Consider the following 21,977-nt stretch of genomic DNA (forward strand, 5'->3'; position numbering starts at 1 on the left):
TGTTCTCTCTGGAGGACAACTTTTCTCATTAGAGACATTTCAGTCTTCAGTAAAGAATGCCTTTGCCAGCTGTCATTTACAGTTTACTGGGTGAGTATTTTAAGGGCTTCTTTGTATGCCACAATGTCCTCCAGACCAATGGAGCAAACAAAGATGGCAGCGAAATGGCTGTACCAGTGGAAAACAGAATGTGCCCGTCTGGCTTTAAGGAGAGGGAAGTTGGTAGCTTTAGGAACTTAACCTGTTTATACATGCCATACATGTTGGCTGAGGGAAGCAGCACTGTCAGGCAGTAGACTGGGAGTGGGACATCCCTGACTAGGACACCCTCTCCCCTCTTTCAATGGTATGTATTCCATTCCAGGGTTAGTACACTGAAATAGCGCCAGCTTACAGCCAGACAATAAGACCTAAATGGAGACTGAGTAGTTCTCCTTCACCTAGAAATGAAAAATAATAACTCACCCATCCCAATGGGACATACCATGGCAAATTCCAGTATATAACACTTTTCCCAGGCATGATGGGGCTCGGTGCTCTCAGCAGCATAGTACATTGACCCAAGGTGAGAGCCTGGGCAATGGCTATTTCCAGAGACTTCCATAACTTTATGGTGCTGGATGCCTCAATAAGGGTCCCCAGTCTGGCATATGAAGCAACAAGCCCTACTGATTGATCATTCATATGTATTAAAGCCTAGAAGAATATATTAGTGAACCCAACCAAGGTGGTTTTATTTGTTTGTAATTTAATCTACTGCTCTAATATTCCATTTTCCTTTCTACCAGCCCTGCTGCTTGTGGGTTATAAGGAAGATGGAATCTCTATTCAATGTTATATTCTTTTGCCAGTCTTGCATACTATGACCTTTGAAATGTGACTGACCCCTGATCACTGTCTATTCTGTATACTAGGGTATCTGTACATGGTACTCAACTTCTCTAATCCCCTAAGGTGGAAGGCTGGTTTGTGCAGTGGTAGAGGAAAGCTTGAGTCTGCCAGACATGGAATTGACACACAACCAGGGCATATTTAGAAACCTTACCTGAGGGGAAGGGGGCAATGTAATCAATCTCCTCATGGTTGAGAACTCCAGTCGATGGCCCCAGACTCCTTTGGCAGTTGCCTTGGGCATTGCTTTAAAAACATACAACATGCTCTTACGACATTAATCAAGTCACTATTTCAAGGACAATCCAGGATCCTTGGCAATACGCCATCCCACCCAGGTTCTACAGTGGCCAGTCTTGCTTTACACCCAATCTGCTCTATCTACTGAAGGGTCAGTTGCCAAGATTTGTACCAAGCAAGGACATTAGTTTCCTGATTTCCAGGGAGTGGCAGTGCCTTATGAGCTGGGACATGGAAGAGCGTGAAGACTGCTTCAGGTTCTTGCGGTTGAACCCAAATGTCTTCCTACATATCCTGGCCCCACAAGGCCTTATTCATGATTATCTATCCTTTGGCTTCCCATTGTCCAAGTTATAGGGTTAATCCCTTTAGAACAGCCCAAATGTCAGCACAAAGGGTTAACGGCCAGAGGTCAGGAGTGATCACCAGTCCGTCTGCTCTGACATCAGCCCACTGGTTGCTAAAGTTTTTTCCTGTTTCCATCCTGATGGTGTTGAGATGAATAGTGACTGAAGTTGCTATGAGTGGCTTGCCCTGAATGAAACCTACCTATATGCCAGGCATCAGCAGGAATTTCCCCTGCTTCCTCTCTGTGGGCCACAGAAGCTACCACAGGAAGAGAGCTGGCAAAACAGCCAGCTTAGGTCTCCAGCCTGTAGTACTGCTCTCCCACCTTATCTGCCAGCTAGCAGAGTGGTAGACACTCACATGCCCTTCTCTGAGCTCAGACCCTCCAACTTTCTAACCCCAACTTAAACTTCTAGGTAAGCATATGTATCCAGCTGAACTGCTCACATACAGGACACCCACGGTGGCACCATTCACTTCCTCCTCTGCCTCAGTACACTCTATGTATTTATTTCATCAGATAAACTCATTAGACCAGCAGGCATGATTGGGGCATCCTTGTACTCACACAGTGGTCCACAGCATCTAACATATGGGCTACCTCTCCCAATAGAGAGATCAATGGCCAACACGGGATTTCCCTCAGGACACTTCTTTCCCTAAACCCATTTTTTAGGTCTCGTGGCTGGCTTGCAAATTGTTGGTTCTCAAACTGGCCCCATAGACAGAGGGCAAGGAGAGACTAAAGGGAGAGTCAGATCTCTCCAGATTGGTAGGTGGCAGGGTTTTGTTTTGTTTTGTTTTTCCTTTCTTTCTTTTTTCCTTTTTTCTCCTTCTCCTTCTTCTCTTTCTCCTTCTGCTTCTTCCCCTTCCTCTTCCTCTCTTTCTCCTTTCTCTCCTTCCCCTTCCCCTCCTCCTACCCCTCTTCTTCCTCTTCATCCTCCTCCTTCTTCTTCCTCTCCTCTCTAGAGAGAAAGAGGAGGAGGAGGAGGGACAGAGGGAGAGGGAGAATAAAAATCGCAAGCAGTCTCCACCTCCAGCATGGAACCTGATGCAGGGCTTGATCTCACCACTATGAAATCAAGAGTTGGACACTCAACCAACTGATCTGTCCAGATGCCCCAGTGGGTGGCAGTTATAATAAGCAAGGGAACTTACATATGAGTCCTATCTTGGGCAACCCCCAGACAAATATATCTCGTCATCCACCCACCAAAATCTTAAGAGTTTATACAGAGGTGTTCAGAGTTCAGTCCTGCATTCGGTCCAGATGGTCTCAGCAATGCCTACTCTTAAATCTGTGTCCTTGAAATAACTTCAGCTACGGAACAGTGGACAGAGGTACATTCTAAGGACAGGTAAGTCTATGAGGAGCCTCTGATTGCCTGGATCCAGCTCATAGGTCAATCAATGGTCATCTTCTCAATGACCTTCTTCAACATCCATCATTAACTATATTTGATCAATCTTTATTTATATATTTGGTTGTTGTTCCATTTTTGTTTCTCCCCTTTTTGCCTTCTTTAAACATAAAATCAACTCCCTTTTGTGAATTAACTAGAGATTAACCATTTTCTCATTATACAAGGTTTTTAATTACCCATCTCCAACCACTCATTTATTCAGAATTTGAAGAGCTCAAAAATAATATAATTGATGAAACCATATATTACAGTTCTGAATTAGACTGGCCTACTATATTATTCATGAGCTGTGTGATCCCAAATTCCTTCACTTCTCAGAGTCTCAGCTTCTTTAATATAATGGGGAAAAGTAGATCTGCCTTATAGTGTCCCTACGAGCAGATGAAATGAGATTACACACACTAAGTAGCACCAGGCATAGCGAAAAGCACAATCAATACATTTTAACCATTGTCATTTTTTTTCAAATATTAAACATGCTAAAGCACTTTGTACTGCAATAGACATGGAAAGTGTGGTACAACTGAACTCAAACAATGGAGAAAATACATTTTAAAATAAAGTTCTGTGAAATATCATAGCTAAGCATCATTAATTTAAATAATCATTTGTTAGCATGTTAATAGCAAATCAATACGTTTTAGCATTATTGCTGTCATTTAAAAATAATCCAAGCCACAGCCACTTTTTTAAAAACAGTTGAGAGCTGAGTACAAAAAATTGCATTAGAGAAAACAAATGGTCTATTACAATTGCTTTGGTAGATTAACATGAACATGTGCATATACATGGATACACATCTGATTGTTGGCATATTGACAAATTAACTGCTAGTAAACACCATGATTTGTCTTTCAGATAACGTAATAAATCTTATCAATATACAACTATATTCATCCATGTTTCAAAAACAGTAGTAAACTGTGAATTCTATCTCTGTACTCTACTGTTTCAGTAAATCTAATCAAAAACAAGGACAAAAACTTCCAATAAACGTTTTTCTCTTTTCCTCTACCTGATTCTGATAATTATTATTTTTTAATTTATTTATTTTGAGAGAGAGAGAGAGAGCAAGGGATGGGTTGAGAGAGAGAAGAAGAGAGAGAGAGAGTCCTAAGCAGGTGCCCCACTGTCAGTGCAGAGCCCAAAGTGGGACTCAGTCTCACAACCATCAGATCATGACCTGAGCCGAAATCAGAGTTGGACACTGAACTGACTGAGCCAACCAGGCACCCCTGATGATTATTTTAGATCTCCACGGTAGCAATGATTATTCAGAACAATCATACTCAATTATCTGGGATATGGGCATCATTACAAGAAAGCTAGAACACTTTTAGCCAAAACACTCCAAGAATTTTTGCTGCTTACTAAATATTTCCAGCTCTCCTCCATGGGTATACATGGTAAAATCTTGCTTCCCAACCCACTTTGAACTTGGTCTGTGTCACTTGCAGATTAAAGCTTGAATGGTCAATATGTGATTCTCTATATTCCTTTTTCCTGACCTGGAAATCATTGAAGCATGAGACTGATTTATTGTGAAGCTAATCAACAAAATATATCTAAGTCACAGTTTTGTGGTGAAATTTAAATGGGATAATCTTAGCAGATATAAAAATTAATGAAAACTTTTAGAAAGATGGAGAACTGAAAACAGGGTACAACCTTTTTCTAGCCCTTCAGTGTACTGTGTTTTACATTTAATTTTTTGCATTTGTGGTAGCCTCCAAGATCATCCCCAAATTATATTTTTCTATCTTTTTAAAAATTTTTAATAATTATTTATTTTTGAGAGATAGAGATAGAGCACGAGCAGGGGAGAAGCAGAGAGAGAGGGAGACATAGAATTTGAAGCAGCTCCAGGCTCTGAGCTGTCAGCACAGGTCTCAAATTCACAAATGGTGAGATCATGACATGAGCTGAGGTCGGACACTTAACTGACTGAGCCACCCAGACACCCCCCCCCCCAAAATTATAATTTTCTGGTATTCATACCTTTTTATATCATTCCTTCCCCCCTACCCCAGAAGAATAAGGCTGATCTGCTTGATAATAGAATACTCAAGAAGTTACAGTATGTGGTTTCTGAAGCTGAGTTACAGACATGAGGCTATCATCTGGTACTCTCTCACACAGTCCATTGTGAAGAAAGCCAGCAGCCAGGTCATGAGAACATTCAAGCAGCGCGAAGGAGAAACTAACAGCTAGCATAGGGAGGAACTGAGGCTGCCTGCCACTAGCCATGTGAGTGAGCCATCTTGGAAGGGGGATGGATGCTCCAGGCATAGAGTCTGCAGCCAAGAGGTCCAAAATTGTAACTGATGACGAAAGGACTTAAGACCCATTGTTTCTACGCATAGATAGCTCTCCACTCAGTAACAACAGTTGATTGAATGCCTATATGTGCGAGGTTCGGTGCTATGTATGTGCTGGGGACCTGACAATCTTAAGGTTCTTTGGTTCTCTTTTCCTTTTCCTTTTCCCCTTTTGTGTAAAATGCAAGGGAAGAAAAAAGAAAGAAGAATTACTTTCAAGTGTATATAAAGAAACATATTTTAAAAAGCCATAACAGTTTTAATAACATGTCTTATTTATAGCATTTATTCTAGTGCCCACTTCCTAACACAGCATCTTTGGGATTACTATAGGTGAGCTGCTGCTACAATCCGAGTGTGTGATCACATGTTGTCCATGGATGGCAATCACAATTAATGCCAAATGAAACCCTAATAGAAAATTGTCAATGAGGTGGGGTTATTTATGACAAAAATGATACAGTCACCATTCTGTGACCGATAAAAATATCGATGAGGTGAGTACAATAGAAAACAACTGAAAACTGTGAGAATAAACAGACCATAAATACTTAAATGGATTTTCAAAGATTTTTTTCCTTCCATGTCTGCAGATTTGATTGATCTGTACTATCTGCTTTATAAGCATCTAGGAATTTATTCTGCTCTTACAGAGGAATCCCATGGAGTTATCATTGGCAGACTTAATTATGCTTTAACATCTATAAGGATGTTGGAATTCACTCTAGAAATATTTAGGATTCTTTCCTATCTGTACTGCAAACAGCAAGGAAGCATTTATTTGCTGATGGAAGATATATCTCACGTCTTAATCTAATGCATGTAGTACCTTATTAAGAAATGAATTTTGAAAGCGATCAGTCATTCCAAAGAAGAACTACTAATTTTCTGTTCTAGCCACCTCAGGAAAATATTGTTGTTGCTGTTATACAAACTATCCAAGCTTAACATCCAAATGAGTATTGCTGGAATCATGAAATTGCTGGTCAGACAGTATGACAGAAAGAAGTAATATTCAAAACAATTAGCAAACTGAATAGTTCTGGCATCAACCAGTCAAAATTGACACTGGCTGTAGCGCTAAAGTAGGGTTGAGATCGCTTGCTATACCGTGAGTTAACCTATTATAAGAAAGAGGCAGCTGAAAAGTTGAGAAACCATATTCAGGGGGATTTAGGTTAAGAGCTATTGGTAATAGGTACAGACTTATTTCAATATTTTAAAACCGACATGGCTATACAGTGTATGAGTGAAGTCAACATGGCTTGATAGGGTGAAAAGGAGTCTTTAAAATTACTCCAGAGGTTTTGTCACTGCCTAAACCATATGTGGGACTCCTTTTTGGTATTGCTTCAGAGCCAGTTTACAAGCTTGTACAAGTAAATGTCTCATTAATTTCATCACAACTCATTTTTTTTTACCAAAAATGGTATTATGCAATTTGTTCATTTATATTATTCACTAACTTGGCTCTGAGTGGCTTTTAGCTATTTCCAAAAATCTGACTCAAACTCCAAAGACGAAGAGATGTATTAAGGATTTATTTATAGTGTTTTATATAGCATCTAAAGCAAATACAAGTGAGGATAAGAAAAATCAAGTTTACTAAGGTCCTATTACATACCATTACAGTAATAGAAACTTCCATACAGTTATCCCATTTAGTTTTACATTATTGTACTTTACACTGCTGATCCCTTGAGATTCTGACCTCCAGACATAAACAAAAATTTCAGAACAAAAATTTACAACTCTTTAGAGAGATTGAGTTTCTCTTGTAGGATATTCTGCCTTCTAATTATAACTTGTGACTCTAATTAGTAGATTCATGGATAATAATATATTAAAAGAAAGAGGACAAAGCTTCCAAATATCTTAAAATAAAAGGAAGTTAAGATTTATTGAGTGCCCATTACATGCCAGGGCTACTACATGCTAGAACTAGTTATTGCACATATGTAACAAATTTTAAGACTCTTTATTTGGCCTGGCAGTATGTTACATTTCTACATCTCTCAGTATTAACCAATTGCTAACTGAAAAAAAAATTTCTATCATTGTATTTCTTAACATAATATTTTTAAGCACCCACTATATACTAGGCACGTGTGAAAGAATTATACATTATATTATTTAATCTCCACAATAACCTCTATAAAATAGGTACTATTAAAATTCCCATTTTATAGATGAAGAAAGGGAGACTGAGTGATGTTGAGAAGATTATCTGTGGTTTCAGGGCAGTACCAGGATTTTAACCCAGATTCTCTGATTCTAGAACTATGTTCTAATCACTATGCTGCATCAAAGGAATTGATGAGAACATTGACATAGGCTTGCTGCTTGTTAAAATCAGAATTGCGGTTATATGCTGAGTACAGAGTTTGTGCTCTTTTGTATGATTTGCATACAGATGGGCACAGAGGAGTTGACCAACCTGGAGGATTGAAGAGAGAAAGATGGAGCTTGCATTATGTGATAGAGTACTCAGTCCTCAACATCCCCAAAGTATCTTCCCTGACATCTGTTCCAAGAATGACTGAAATTCTCTCTGTGAATCCATTTTCTTTTTTTTTTATAGTTTATTTATTTTTGAGACAGAACACGAGCAGGGGAGGGGCAGAGAGAGAGGGAGACACAGAATCTGAAACAGGCTCCAGGCTCTGAGCTGCCAGCACAGAACCTGATGCGGGACTTGAACCCACAAATCGTGAGATCATGACCTGAGCCAAGTCGGACACTTAACCATCTGAGCCACCCAGGCACCCCGTGAATCCATATTCTAGGTAAAACAGTGATTATGCTGTCTTGACACATGCATTGCAAACTACACGTCGCAAATAAGTAGTTACTTATGTACTTCAAATATAGAGTTTTAAAAATTGTTTACTTTTTAAATTTGCTTTTTTCAGAAAAGATTTTGTTACTCAACATACACACACAGAAAAGAAGAAACTTATGCAATCACCACCCAGTTAATAATTACATCATTGCTAGAAACATTGAGTGCTTTTTCCCAATCTTATCTACTCCGTTTTGCACAAAGATAGCTACTAGTTATCCTGACTTTTGAAATTTCATCTCTTATTTTTCTTTAGTTTATCACTCATGTAGTTACCCTAAACATTAACTTTTTTACTTTTGCCCCTCTTTTAACATTACGGAAATCAAATCATCCAGTGTATATTCTATAACTTTCTTATTTTTTAGTATTTCTATGACATTCATGTATGTTAATGTGTAGCTTTGTTTATTTTTGTGCCTATATAGTATTCTGTTGTACACCTCTGTTCACTTTTTCTGTCTATTGTTGATGGATAATTTAATTATCTCCAATGTTTTGTTGTTAAAAAAATGCTACAAAAATATTCTTATACAATGTTTTCAGGTGCACATTTAGAAATAAGTCTTTAGTACATACCTACAAGTAAAATTGCTCTGTCATAGAGTATGGTGAAGATTGTCCATCACTATTCTCTTACGATTCCATAAAAACAGAAGACTACAGAAGACATTTCCCATCCTTCTTACAGCCATTTGTGGCCACGTGACTAAATTCTTGCCAATGGAATCTAAATGAAATGGAAATGAGCCTTTCTGCTCTAGATCTTAACAAGTTGATGTGTACTTCTTTATGCTCTCATTTGCCGTCTCACACTCTGGAGCATTGATATGTCTGCAATCCAGATTATAGACCATGCCAACATGGACAATGGTCTAAGAAAGGGCCAACAAATGAGATAGATGACTCTCAAACGATTGTAGAAGAGGTCACCCCCAAAACTGGACTATTAACTTATAATTATTATATGAAAGGCAAGCAGGACTGGGATTTTATTTTATAGCATCTTGGCCTCTTTACTATGTAATATATAGCAGATGTACATGTTTAATTTGACTAGGTTATGCCCGAATGTTTTTCAAACTGGCTGTGTCAGTTGGCATGCCCATTACTAGAGTATGAGAGTTTTCATTATTGTAACTCTTCCCTTATATTTGGTATTGTCATTCATTTTAACTTTGTTTCCTTGAGTATCAAATGCTAGCTCATTGAGTTTTCAGTTATATTTCCCTGATTACTCTTGAGATTTTTTTTCAAATGATTTTTGTCCAAACAGGCTTATTCTGTGAAGTACATATTTAAGGGTTTGGAGGGGGGGGTGCCCATTTTTCTATTGATTTTCTTTCTCTTAATAATTTGTAAAATCTCTTTATAATTTTGGGGAACATGCTAGTCTTTTGTTAAATATGTATATTGCAAATATCTTGCATTCTGTTTTTGTGGATTGGTGATGGTTTTTGTTTTAACGAAGCCAGATGGCTCAGCTTCTTCCTTCATTATTTGTGCTTTCTTTTTTTCTTTGCAACACTGTGGAAGGAATTCTTTTCTTCCCTAATAGCACGAAGACAATCTATGTACTCTAAGAGCATCAGACTATTGCTTTTGCTTTTCACATTTAGTTCTTTGGTGTACTCACTCAAGTTCTGATATGCTTTTTTGCACAGAATAGTAAAGGGTGGAGTTAAAACTGGCAGATAGAAGTTTCAAATAATCATGGGTGTGCCCATGGATTTGTATTTCATGTAAACAGTCATTAATGTATTTTAAAAGAAAAAAAAGATTGGGAACAACAGGTTGAAGGCATTATCTCCAGAATTTTCTTTAATGTGACTGAAGAGAAATAAGTATTAAACCCTGCTACTGGGTTACTGATGTACAGAACAGGCTGGATGTGGCTTATCAATGCTTCATGTGAAAAAGATGTGGAGTTCTTATTCCACTTCTAACTGTTGACAAGCTAGACATACCTCCAACTATGTGGCATGACTATCAATAAATCTAATGATATCTCAGTCTCCATTAAAAATAGAATGCTCACGGGGCGCCTGGGTGGCATAGTTGGTTAAGCGTCCGACTTTCGCTTAGGTCATGATCTCGCGGTTCGTGGGTTCGAGCCCCGTGTAGGGCTCTGTGCTGACTGCCAGCTCAGAGCCTGGAGCCTGTTTCAGTCTGTGACTCCCTCTCTCTCTGACCCTCCCCTGCTCACGCTGTTTCTCTCTCCTAGAAATAAATAAATAAATTTTAAAAAAAATTAAAAAAAAAATAGAATGCTCACTCATGGAAGAAAATAATATCCTCCCCACACCCCCACCCCCCAGCCCCGTAATTTGTACTAGTTAAAACAACAACTAGGCTCTTGCATCTTTTTCTGGTTTAGCTTTTGAAGAGGTACAGAGGTAAACCAGGTGTCATCATGAGGAGAGCAATCAGTTGGTGATAGAGTGAGAGACCACTACAGGTAAACAGCAGTGGAAGTAATGGAAAATCTTAGCTTGAAATGGATAAGATATAGATGGGTTATAATCATTGTATTTAGAAATTTCAAATATTTCCTTGTGAAAGAAAAGACACGTGTCTTAGTCAGTTCAGGCTACTAAAAAAAAAAAAAAATACCATAGACTGGGAAGCTTCAAAAACAGACATTTATTTCTCATAATTTTAGAGGCTGGGCAGTCTCAGCCAAGGTGCCAGCATTTTGGTTCTTTGTGAAGGCTCTCTTCTTGGTTTGCAATGGCCACCATTTTACTGTGTGTTCATATGTCATTTCCTCAGTACATTTATTTATGAAGAGAGAGCTTTCTTATCTTTTCTTCTTTTTTATTTTTTTAGGACACTAATCCCTTCATGAGAGCACCACTCTCATGACATCATCTAAGTTTAATGACCTGTCCAAACCCCATCTCTCAATATAATCATACTGAGGGTTAGGGCTTCAATATATGAATTTGAGGGCCCACAAATGTTCAATCCATATCAATACGTATGTATACTATGTTCCTCCAAGTTAACACTTGGGACCAATGGGTGGAGACTATAAGGAAGCAGGTTTAGGCTAATTATAAAAGGTCTTTACAGAAGGTAGATAATGTGTCTTCAAATAGAATTGATTAACTGAAAAAAGTGGTGATCTCCTTCCTCAACATTGATGGCATTGAAACTGAGACTGAAAGACCATTTATCAAAGATGTTATTAGTCATAGATAATATTTATTATTGGTTGCTACTGGCAAGGAATTATTCCATGCACTCTCCCTGAATTTTCCTATTTAAAATTCACAGTGGCCCTAAGAGATAAGATCTACTTTGACATCATTTTTAAATGAAGAGCCTGAAGCTTAGAGAGGTTAAGTAATTTGCCCAAAGTCACATAATTTGTAAAAGGCAGAAAGCACATCTGTCTTATGTCCAGAGACTGAATTCTTACCCATACTGCTTTTCCCTTGCCATTGTTGTAGAAAGATTTGCTGCGACTAGGAAAGAAGCTGTACTATGTGATCTTCCAATTCTGAGACTACTTGATTCTGATAAAATAAAAATATATTACCTAGGAAGCATAAAACAGTATGGAAAGCAGATACCAGAGAGAATGGAAAAAGGGATAGGTAAAATTTAATGAGGGAGGAAAAAGTCTGGAAAGATCCTAAGTAAAAGGCACTAGTCCAGGAAAAATACATTCCTGGCTGGGTGTAGGCAGGGGGTATTTCCTGAGGGTTGTGCACATATGACAGCAAAGTGAAGGGGGAGTAGGAGGCAGCAGAGACATGAGACATACAAAAGTACTCCCTGCTCATAGCAGAGACATTATTTGGAGATTCGAAGTTAAATTCCCAACACCTCCTTTTGTTGATACTTAGAAAGAACTAATGGAAACAAGGAAAGGATATCACCTCCATATCAAGTGTCCAGGGACCTTCAGTGAACTTATTTTTATTATTTTTCTTCTAAGTAATTAGTTAGAACCCCTAACTGCAAAAAGCAGTGACAGAAAGATGCTAACTATATCTGAATGGACAAATGGATGATTTTCAAGCATTCGTTCACTCATGCACACATGCATTCATTTAGCAAATGTTTATTGAGTACCTACTATTTTCTAGGTACTCTTCTTGGCAATGGGGATACAACAGAGAAAAAGTGATCCCCATTTGCACCCTCCAAAATATTTTCTTATCTTCACAGAGTGTATTCTCTGCAGAAGAAAAGTACATGCAAAAAACAAGATGAATATGTAAAATGTAAAGTGTGTTAAGTGAAAGTGCTATGGATAAAAAGAAAACAAGGAAAAAAACAGGAAGTGAGGGTGTATAGAGAATTGTTGAAAATTTTGATAGAATTTCAGCTGAATATTCAAGTTAAAAAGGAGAGAGGGAAAATGGTTTAGAAAAGGGATATGCTGTAGTCCCATGTGGTTTTAAAGTTCATGCTTATGAATCACAAATACTGTGAAAGGTTTTGTGGCAAAGTGAAAAGGACAGTGGGAAAATCACTTCCCTTATTGTATCCTCATTTCCTCATCTTTAAAATGTGAATGCTAACAGCCCTCTAGGCAACACAGGTGTGTGTATGTCTCAAATGGATGTGGCCTTCAATTGTAAAACAATGTGTAGGTGTTACTTCACTTTACTACAAAACATAATTTACATTTTTGAAAATGCCCTCCTAATCTCTAAATATACGCACATACACACATTCAACTACACATACACACACACACATATTCTCTGAATCTCTCAATATGAAGATGTATATATGCTCACACACACATACATTGTATCCATTCCATCTCATATCTCATAAAATCCACCTAGTACAAATATTCTGGCAAGGAATAGGCAAATCTTTGGTGGAATAGGATCCTTTGAGATTTCCAGAAGTCTCTCAGCAGACCAAGAGCAACACATTCCTTCCCCACTCAGGTCTTCTGAACACTTTGCAGAAGTGACACCTCCTGAACACCTCCTGAAATGCCAGTTTCCTTCCTCCGTCCAAGATACTCAACAAAAGGGAACCTGTCGTCTGTGTTTATGGTAATAAATCTCCTTTCCAGCATTTCTCCTGCCATTCTAATGCCTTCCTGAACGTAATAAAAAGGTCATTTTCCACCTGAATTCATCTTCTCCAAGTTACCTTATATTTCTGCAAATCCAAGTTTCAACAAGTTTGATTTCATTTCTTCTACAGTATTTTGTTTGCTTTAACCAAGCTAAAAATCCCAGCTGCCACTGCAACCTGTGCTTTCCTCTAATTGCTTGAGTGGGGATTATATTTTATTGGCTGACTGTATAATGTAGATACATTGTGAAAGCTCAACTGCTCCTTTTTCTTGAGTGGCAGAGAATTAAATGCTCGCTTTCAGATGGTGTCCAAGGATTTCTTATGATTTTGTTCCCCACATCAATTCAATAAGTTTCTATGTATCAATTATGCCACGATCAGTATTCTTACCATAAATATACAACAATCTCCCAGAACCACTCAGACCCGACCAGGCCTTTCACCTTGTGCAACCAACTCAGCTATATTGTCAGGTATTTTGCAATCCTGTCTCCCGTTTCCAGAGGAGCAGTTCAGGAGCAGCCTTCCAGAAGCTACACATTCTTGGTTCCGGAGGAATTCCATCCAATAAAAGTAGCTATATTTATTCTTGGTAGGTGCAGGTATTGATTTAAGTGCAATTGTCATTTGTAGGCAACAGTATTTGGAATACAGCGCCGTTTGTAATAAAAGTTTATGAGGTGGGGCGCCTAGGTGGCTCAGGTCATGATCTCATGGTTTGTGGGTTTGAGCCCTGTGACTGGCTCTGTGTTGACAGCTCAGAGCCTGGAGCCTGTTTCAGATTCTGTGTTTCCCTCTCTCTCTGCCCCATCCCCCGCTCATGCTCTCAGTCTCTCTCTCTCTCTATCTGTGTGTGTGTGTGTCTGTCTGTCTTTCTCACTTTCAAAAATAAACATTTAAAAAAAAACTTTTAAAGAAGTTTATGAGGTGCGTGGGGCTACTGAGAGGAGCTCTCCCAGGCAAAGATTTGGGCAAACCTTGGACTCCTTCCTGCAAATGATAATGACAAGACACACACAGTTCTTGTTTGTTCTGTTTAAGACATTTTGACATCTTTGTCTGAAGGCCAGTGCATCCACTTCCGGGGAATGATGAATCAATGACTTCACACCAAGAAAACAGGCGTGGTTCTTGACTAGAGGAATAGGATCTCCGGCCAATTTGAGCAAGACCTCTCCTGCGAGAGGCAGGAGCCACGCGATCCTGGGGCGGACCGTGCCCCAGGCGGCGAGTCCAGAGCGTGCAAGGCTGGGACGCGAGCGGCCTGGCTGTCCCCCTCCCCTGCCGTCAGGAACCTGCAGCCAAGGACCCCGCCCCTTGTCTGTCCCGCAGGATGTAGACAGGACGGCCCTCGGTCGTGCAGAGTGGCTTCTTGAGGAAGGTGGGAGTACCCCGCCAACTCTCCAGTAGTATTGATGTGCCCTCCTTCCGGCCGCTGGGTCCGAGACGAGATAGGGAGCAGGTGACAGCCAGGCAGAGGATCTGAGGGGCCCGCGGGAAGCGGAGGGAAGGGACGGGCAGGGACGACAGAAACCGAGAGGGACAAAGAACTAGGTTAACCTCCCGGGCTCTTCGGGTCTCGGGACGAAACCCAACTCTGATCTGCAGAAAGGATACAGCGGCAGAGGCTGCTGGGGGCCCGGCCAGCAAGCCTTGCACAGCGGAGAGAAAAACGTTAAGAAAAGCCTCGGTTGCAGGAAGGGAGGAGGAAGAGAAGACAAAAGCATCCCTCTTTTTTTTTCCCTTCGTCTTTTTACTGACTTCCTCCCACCCCCACCCCAGTTTTTATCTTTATTTTTTGTGTGTTTGTTTTCCACTACCAAGTGCAGAAGGCAGTCGCGGCGATTCTTGGTCTGGGGAGAATCCATTATTTAACGAAAACACGAGAGCGGTTTTCTTCTTCTTTGAAATAAATGCAGCAGGACTGTTTCTCTCTCTACCTCCTCGGTTCTTCTTCCCCAATTTATTTTCTCCTATAACACCCTCACCCCAGTCCTAGTCTATTCCCCGCTGGTCTTTGGGACTAATTCAAAGAATTTGTCTCAGTTTTTAAGTCCTGTGTATCAGGTTTTTATCTGCTTAAATGCCTTCAGAGTAAGCTATTCCACTAATTTGGGCTTCCACTCTCAATGTTCCAGTCCTTTCTAGTCCAAGGGTTTCATTACTAAGTGAGCTCAGTCCCTCCCTCCACCCCCTCCTTCCCTGCAGGAACACACATTTTCATTCCAAGCCCCTTGCATTCCAACCCCTTGCTGGGTTGCTTGCTGTTTTGCCCTGAGGCTCTCCAAGCACATCAAAGAAGTTTGCTTTGACTGTCCTTAGACCCAGGTGGTGCCTAGTGGTGGGGCTGCTCTCTAGATTGGGAATCCACACCTCTTCATTCTTCCCTCCCTCCACACCCCCCCCCCCAGCCTGTTTCAGTTCCTGGTAATAAAAACAATCAAAATACTTAGACAAAGCTGTGAAGTCGGGTACTTTGACTTGTACTCTGCACTCCCAATACTTCTCTCTCCTCCTTTTCCTCCTCTATGCCCTTTCTCCATCCTCAGTTTCTGGCATCTCAAAAATTCATTCAAAATCATGGACTCACATTATGAGAAAAGAGCTGGTAACTATCACTTTAGCTGGGCTGTAAAGTAGCACAACATTCAATCAAGAAACGTGCATTGAACACTTCCTAGGTGCCAGACACTGGGAAGTCATCCAGGGACTGTAAAGTTAAATAAGTGTGTTTCTTTTTTCACCACTCTTTTTCTTCCTCCTGCTCCCCTACCTCCTCTATCATTATCATCAACATCATCTCTTAGAATATTGATTGAGTCTTTAATGCATGCCATAGAAGTAGCAGCTTTAGGTGCATTTTCTCTTTTAATTATTATGAGGGCTTTTATAATGGAGCGTTCCATTTTATAGGTGAGAAAACTTGAGATTAAAGAAGTCTAGTGGCTTCCTCAAGCTCATATATACAGCATGTGCTGGTGCAGGGGTTTGTAAACCAGACAGTCTGACTCCAGGCTTGTGGTACATTACTTCTAAGGAGTCACTGTTTCAGTGGAGGAGCCAGACTTGTAAACAGATAAATAGAATTCAAAGAGGTAAGTGCTAGTGCGGTAGAAATACGGGAGCTGCATGACTAACAAAGCCTAGGGGGGATCAGGAAAGGCTTTAAAGACAATTTGACTTGTGAGGTGGGTCTTGATTGAAGCAGGAGTATCCCGGGAAAACAAAGGGATGGGGGTGGTTGGTGCATTTCAGCCTGAGGAACCCATTTGCCAAGCCTCAAGTTGAGAAAGGCTGCCTTGGTATGTTTAGGAAACAGTCAGTGCAATCCGATTACAACATAGGGTTCATGAGACAGTGTTGTGATATGAAACTAATATGGTCAAATAGGAAACTAGGGGCAAAAATGTCAAAGACTAGAGATTTGCTGGGAAGTTTAGCTTTTGTGTTTTTGTGTGTGTGTGTGTGTTTTTTTTTAATATTTTTATTTATTTCTAGGAGAGAGAGAAAGAGAGAGACAGCGTGAGCAGGGGAGGGTCAGAGAGAGAGGGAGTCACAGACTCTGAAACAGGCTCCAGGCGCTGAGCTGGCAGTCAGCACAGAGCCCGACACGGGGCTCGAACCCACGAACCGCGAGATCATGACCTAAGCGAAAGTCGGACGCTCAACTGACTAAGCCACCCAGGCGTTCCTTTAGCTTTTGTTTTATAGATAAAATGACTCCAACAGAGATTTTCAAGAGAGGGCACGACATAATCACATTGGTGTTTTTGTCTGTCTATCTTCAAATGACCAGGAGAAGTCTGGAAAAAGGAGATCCTGTTTGGAAACTTGCTTTACAGATGATGGGGGCCTGAGCTAGGCTGTGTGAGACTGGAAAGGAGGGATTTTCTTCACAAAAGAATATTAGCATTAAGTGTTCTACTTGATTCTAGAACAAAGGACTTCAGGCACAAAGAATTTTGTTCAAAATAAAAAGGCCTCATAAGAGAGCACCCAACCAGCCCTTTTACTTTTATAGGTATAGTTAAAGTCTGTGAAGCTTGGGAAGATTAAACCACACATCACCTAGAATGATCATAGCCACCTTTATTTAGAGACTACTGTCCACACACTTAGCATCCTTTAAAACATATGACCCTCCTAACTTTTGAAAGTAAGTACAAAGCTACTCTTAAGTCCATTTAACAGAGGAAGAAGCTGAAGTCAGTAACTTGGTGAAGGCTACACAGATATTTAGAGACAGAACTGAGATTCAAAATTATGGTCATCTGACCCCAGAGTTCATGCAGTTTTTATATGTTATGTATGGAGATTGAAATTTAGACATCCTTACTCCTAAACTAGTGCTCTCTTCGCTAGTTGTTGCTGCCTTCATCATCTGCAATATGCAGTTTAGGCATCAGTGGGCACACATTCCTGATATCTGAATGTCTACGCTACAAATGCTACAAATGTGCCCTAAAGTAGCATTTATTGTGGATTCACTATCGTATACACTAAGCAAGATACTATGATGATCATTTATAAGATTGTGGCTTTTGGGGCACCTGGGTGGCTCAGTAGGTTGAGCGTCCGACTTCAGCTTAGCTCAGGTCATGATCTCACGGTTCCTGGGTTCGAGCCCCGCGTCGGGCTCTGTGCTGACAGCTCAGAGCCTGGAGCCTGTTTTGGATTCTGTGTCTCCCTTTCTCTTTGACCCTCCCCTGTTCACACTTCTCTCTATCTCAGAAATAAATAAAAAACATTAAAAAAAAAAAAAAGACTGTGGCTTTTTTGGTGAAAGAAGGAACAAATACAAGTGACATCAATATGCAACCAGAAACCTAGCTAATCAACGGAACAGACATGAAGGACCAAGGGCTACTGGAGAAATAGCTAATGTTAGCGCTTTTCTGTGCCAGGGGCTTGATATGTGTTCTTTTATTAAAGAGCAGTGACTTAGGTGAAATAACTTACTTAGTGTCACATAATACTAAATGGATGAGCCAGAAATCAAGCTTTAGTTTATCTGACACCAAATGCAGCTCTTAAGCACAATGAGATGGGTTAGTGAAGACTAAAGTTGGTTCCATGGACAGTAGTACACTAGTAAATGTTTAACAACCAGCTCTCAAGCACAAAATCGAAAACAGCTCTGATATGTAGTGTCGCCAATCTCTAGTTTCCAGAAAAACTAGAAAGAAAAAAGGGGGTGTAAATGATCCACAATAGTGGATTTCAAGCTGCCCGTGTGACATCAGTGAAGTCAACATTGGGAAGTGATGTGCTTCAGGAGAGCCTAGAGCATCCAACTGTACTGCAGAGAAGGAGAAGCTTGGGCAGTGTGTTAGAAGAGGCGTGGAAGAGATTTGGAGTAATTCCTGGAGAAAGAAGGGGTGGTGACGGCTGGAATGAGGGTTAGGTTCATTATATTAAAAAAAAAACAAAAAAGTAGATAGACGAAGCTGTGGTTAAGTCAGGTGGAAAGTGTGATGTGATTCAGTGTGATTGACTGGGGGCAGTTACTCACTTAAACTTTTTCCATTCTTGAGGGGTGGAAATTTGCTTGAAAACAAGATCTACAAGTGGACTTATCTGAAACTTTCCACAGGGCCTCATCTAGATGACTGACACGACCAAAAACATGCCTAAAGACTGAAATCAGGGCTAGATGAATCAAAAAGATTGGCCAGTATGGATTTCTGGCTAGTTATCTACTTTCTCTTTCTTTATGGCAAGGACGCAGCAGCCTGATGAAGGTGATAAATTGATGGGAAATGAGTTTTAGCAAATATATGAACAAAAAAGTTGAGAAGAGTTACTCAGTGCTTCCTTTCAAAAGAGATCCTGAGGAAATAGTCTCTTGTTCTGTGAGACTTGCCTGAATGTACCTTACAGTGACCTTGTATCTAGGAGAAATCAATATATTTGCAAATGCTTCCAATATTTATCTTGTCTCTTTAATTCACATCTCTTTTGAGCATAAAGCAACACTAATGCTCCCCTTATTCCCACATAATCAGAAAGTGCATAGGATAGTAAGGAGAAAAAACATTACCAAGGACCTGCAAATAATGCCTGTTTTCCCTCTGTGGCAATAATCTAGCCCTTTAAAAGGAGAAAGAATGAGAATAAAATTAGTTTTCTCATGATGCAGAATATTTCTGTTCTCTCCCACGTCCCTCGATAATCAAAAGCTCTTGTTGTACACAATCTCAACAGAAAACATACTGATCCTAAGAACCAATAAAAAATAATATAAAGGAAATTAAGTGGAAGTCTACTGTTTTTGTCTGCTCTTTGGAGAATGACCCCCATTCCTGTGATTCTGAAGTACTGTCAAGCATGATGCCCGGTGCCCGGCCAACAGGGGTGGACACTAGACTCAGGCCTGGTCATTCATGGTCCTGGATCTTCTAATTCACAGTAAGTGACTCAAGAGATGAGTGAAAGCAATCAAACTCTTTTCATGAATAAGAGAGTACCTCTTCCTTTAGTATTTCAGTCTCTGTGGATATAGGCTTAGGTCTGAAGATAATCATCTTTTTAGTATGTGGGGTGCAACAGAGGAAGTTGAGAAAACAGTCAAGACAAGCAAAAGCATGTCAAGCTGAGATCTGGAAAAAAGGACAAAGAGCCTTGACAACTTTGCTCAAATGCTTTAAACCAGCCATGCCTAAGCATATACATACTTTTGGAATTCCCAGTCACTTAAACCAGTAAGTCACCCCTCTTTTTTTTTTTTTAAACTCTTTGGACTGGAACTGGAATTTTTACCCTTTCAGTTGAAAGTAACATGACCATTACAAAAACTTTAGTAAAAATTCCCCAAACTGATGACAAACTCCTGCTGGCTGACTGAGATTATGAAAATAATGTCACCCTAACTTGAACAAAAAAGCAGGGGAGCCTGGGTGGCTCAGTTGGGTAAGTCATCATCTCAGGATTCATTCGTGAGATTCAGCCCTGCATCAGCTCTGCACAGACGGGGTGCATAGCTTGCTTGACATTCTCTCTCTTCCTCTCTCCCCCCTCTCTGTCCCTCCCCTACTATCAAGCACACTTTCCCTCTCTCTTCTCTCTCTCAAAATAAATAGACTTAAAAAAAAAAAAAACTAAAAAGAAAAAGAATCAGAGGAGAAGGGATGGGAAATACCAAGAGCTACATTTCTTTCTTGGCTTGTATTCTAAGATATGCTAATTTATTTTATTTTGTTTCTCTCATCTGTGACTCATCTCTCTTTGGACATCTTCTTTCATTGGCACACAGACCACAAATACAGTCATTTCTTTATTCATAAATTATCATGGCTTCATTATTTACCTTAAAATGCAGAGCCTTCACAGAACAGGCCAAGGACAAGGTATCAAGTTGGGAGGAAAAGAAAGGAGGAAGAGGTGCCTATCATTTTAGAATTGGAAGAACAAATCAGCACCAGCTCGTTCCTTTTTCAATTTCATGGCAGATATTTGAGCAGATGGTGAAGAATCACCTCAAGATAGAGTAGTTTGGGATTTTTCTTAGTTTTTCTGAGAAGATTCCAGAAGTTGAAGACTGTAGGAGGGACAAAGTGGGACTAGAAGATGATTCAGTTGCTGATCTGAGGGAAACACCCAAGTAACTAAGGCCTACCTTCTCAGGCCCAGTGAGTATAATTCCCCCTCTACACGGGCATCTCAAACTGCCCTTTGACATGTCTCTGCCCTTAAAGTTTGAATTTAATGCTTATTTAGTCCTGAAGTCCAGCTTTGTCGAAACCCTGGAAAAAAAAATCTAGGGAGTATCTGGGACCTTGTACTCTTTTGAAATGTCCTAAGCCTAGGGAAAAAAAAAATTGAGAGTTATTCTTCTTGGGACTTCTCTATTAATTTGATGTTACCCACATCTGGAAAAAAAATATTTCACTCCATAACTTGGATGTTCATATTCTATAAAAAGGCAGACCATTTTCCTTAAGAGATGTATCAATTAGCAAGTTTTAACAGAATTTCGAAACTGGAAGCAATAGCCAAAAAAAATTTCATCCACCAGCTAGAATACATAACAGATTCTGGTGATTTTGATGAAAGCATGTGCATGTTTATGAATCTTTTCATGCGTTGTCTTATGTAGCTGTTTTAATATGTACTGCATTTTCTCACAAGCTTTTCATCTTGAGGTACAATTATTAAGTGAATTTCTTACAAAGAAAAGTAAACACATTAGACACCTCCATAAAAAGTTAAAATGCTGGACATTAAATTAAATATTTGTCCTATAGCACTGTTGATTTCATACGTTATGAATCTATGCTGGTGGAATATGACAATTTTACCAAATCCACCCTCTAAAGAACAAAGTGTAAAGAACACGGAGGCTTAACATCTTGAATAGCGAACTGCCTATATAGACTTTGCAATATTGATACTGCATCCATAATCACGCCTTAGTGGAATATTATACAGAGCATTATTCAGAATGTTTGTTCTGGAGTTTGGATAAATGTACTGTATTTGGAATTGATTAATGCTGTCTGATGTGCATCCAAATTTTTTATTATCCTGAAGATTTGACTAAAAAATTATAGGGTATCTTGTGTATTTACTGTAACTGAAAGGGGCCTATTTGCATTTGAGGGAAAAAAAGTGGTACACAAAGCTGCGTCTAGTTTTGGTTATGTCTTCTGGCTTCTGGGACCTCTGTTACCTCATCTACTGTATGATGTAGTTAGACTGGTCCAGTGGTCTTTCTTTCTAAAATATATTTATTATTGAAATATAGTTGACATACAATGTTATATTAGCTTCAGGTGGACAATACAGTGATTTGACAATTCTGTAAGTTAATCAATGCTCACCACCAGCGTAGTCACTATCTATCAACATATAATGTTTTAC

The sequence above is a fragment of the Hyaena hyaena genome, unplaced genomic scaffold (genome assembly GCF_003009895.1).
Source record: "Hyaena hyaena isolate Hyena2069 unplaced genomic scaffold, ASM300989v1 scaffold_225, whole genome shotgun sequence".
NCBI lineage: Eukaryota > Metazoa > Chordata > Mammalia > Carnivora > Hyaenidae > Hyaena > Hyaena hyaena.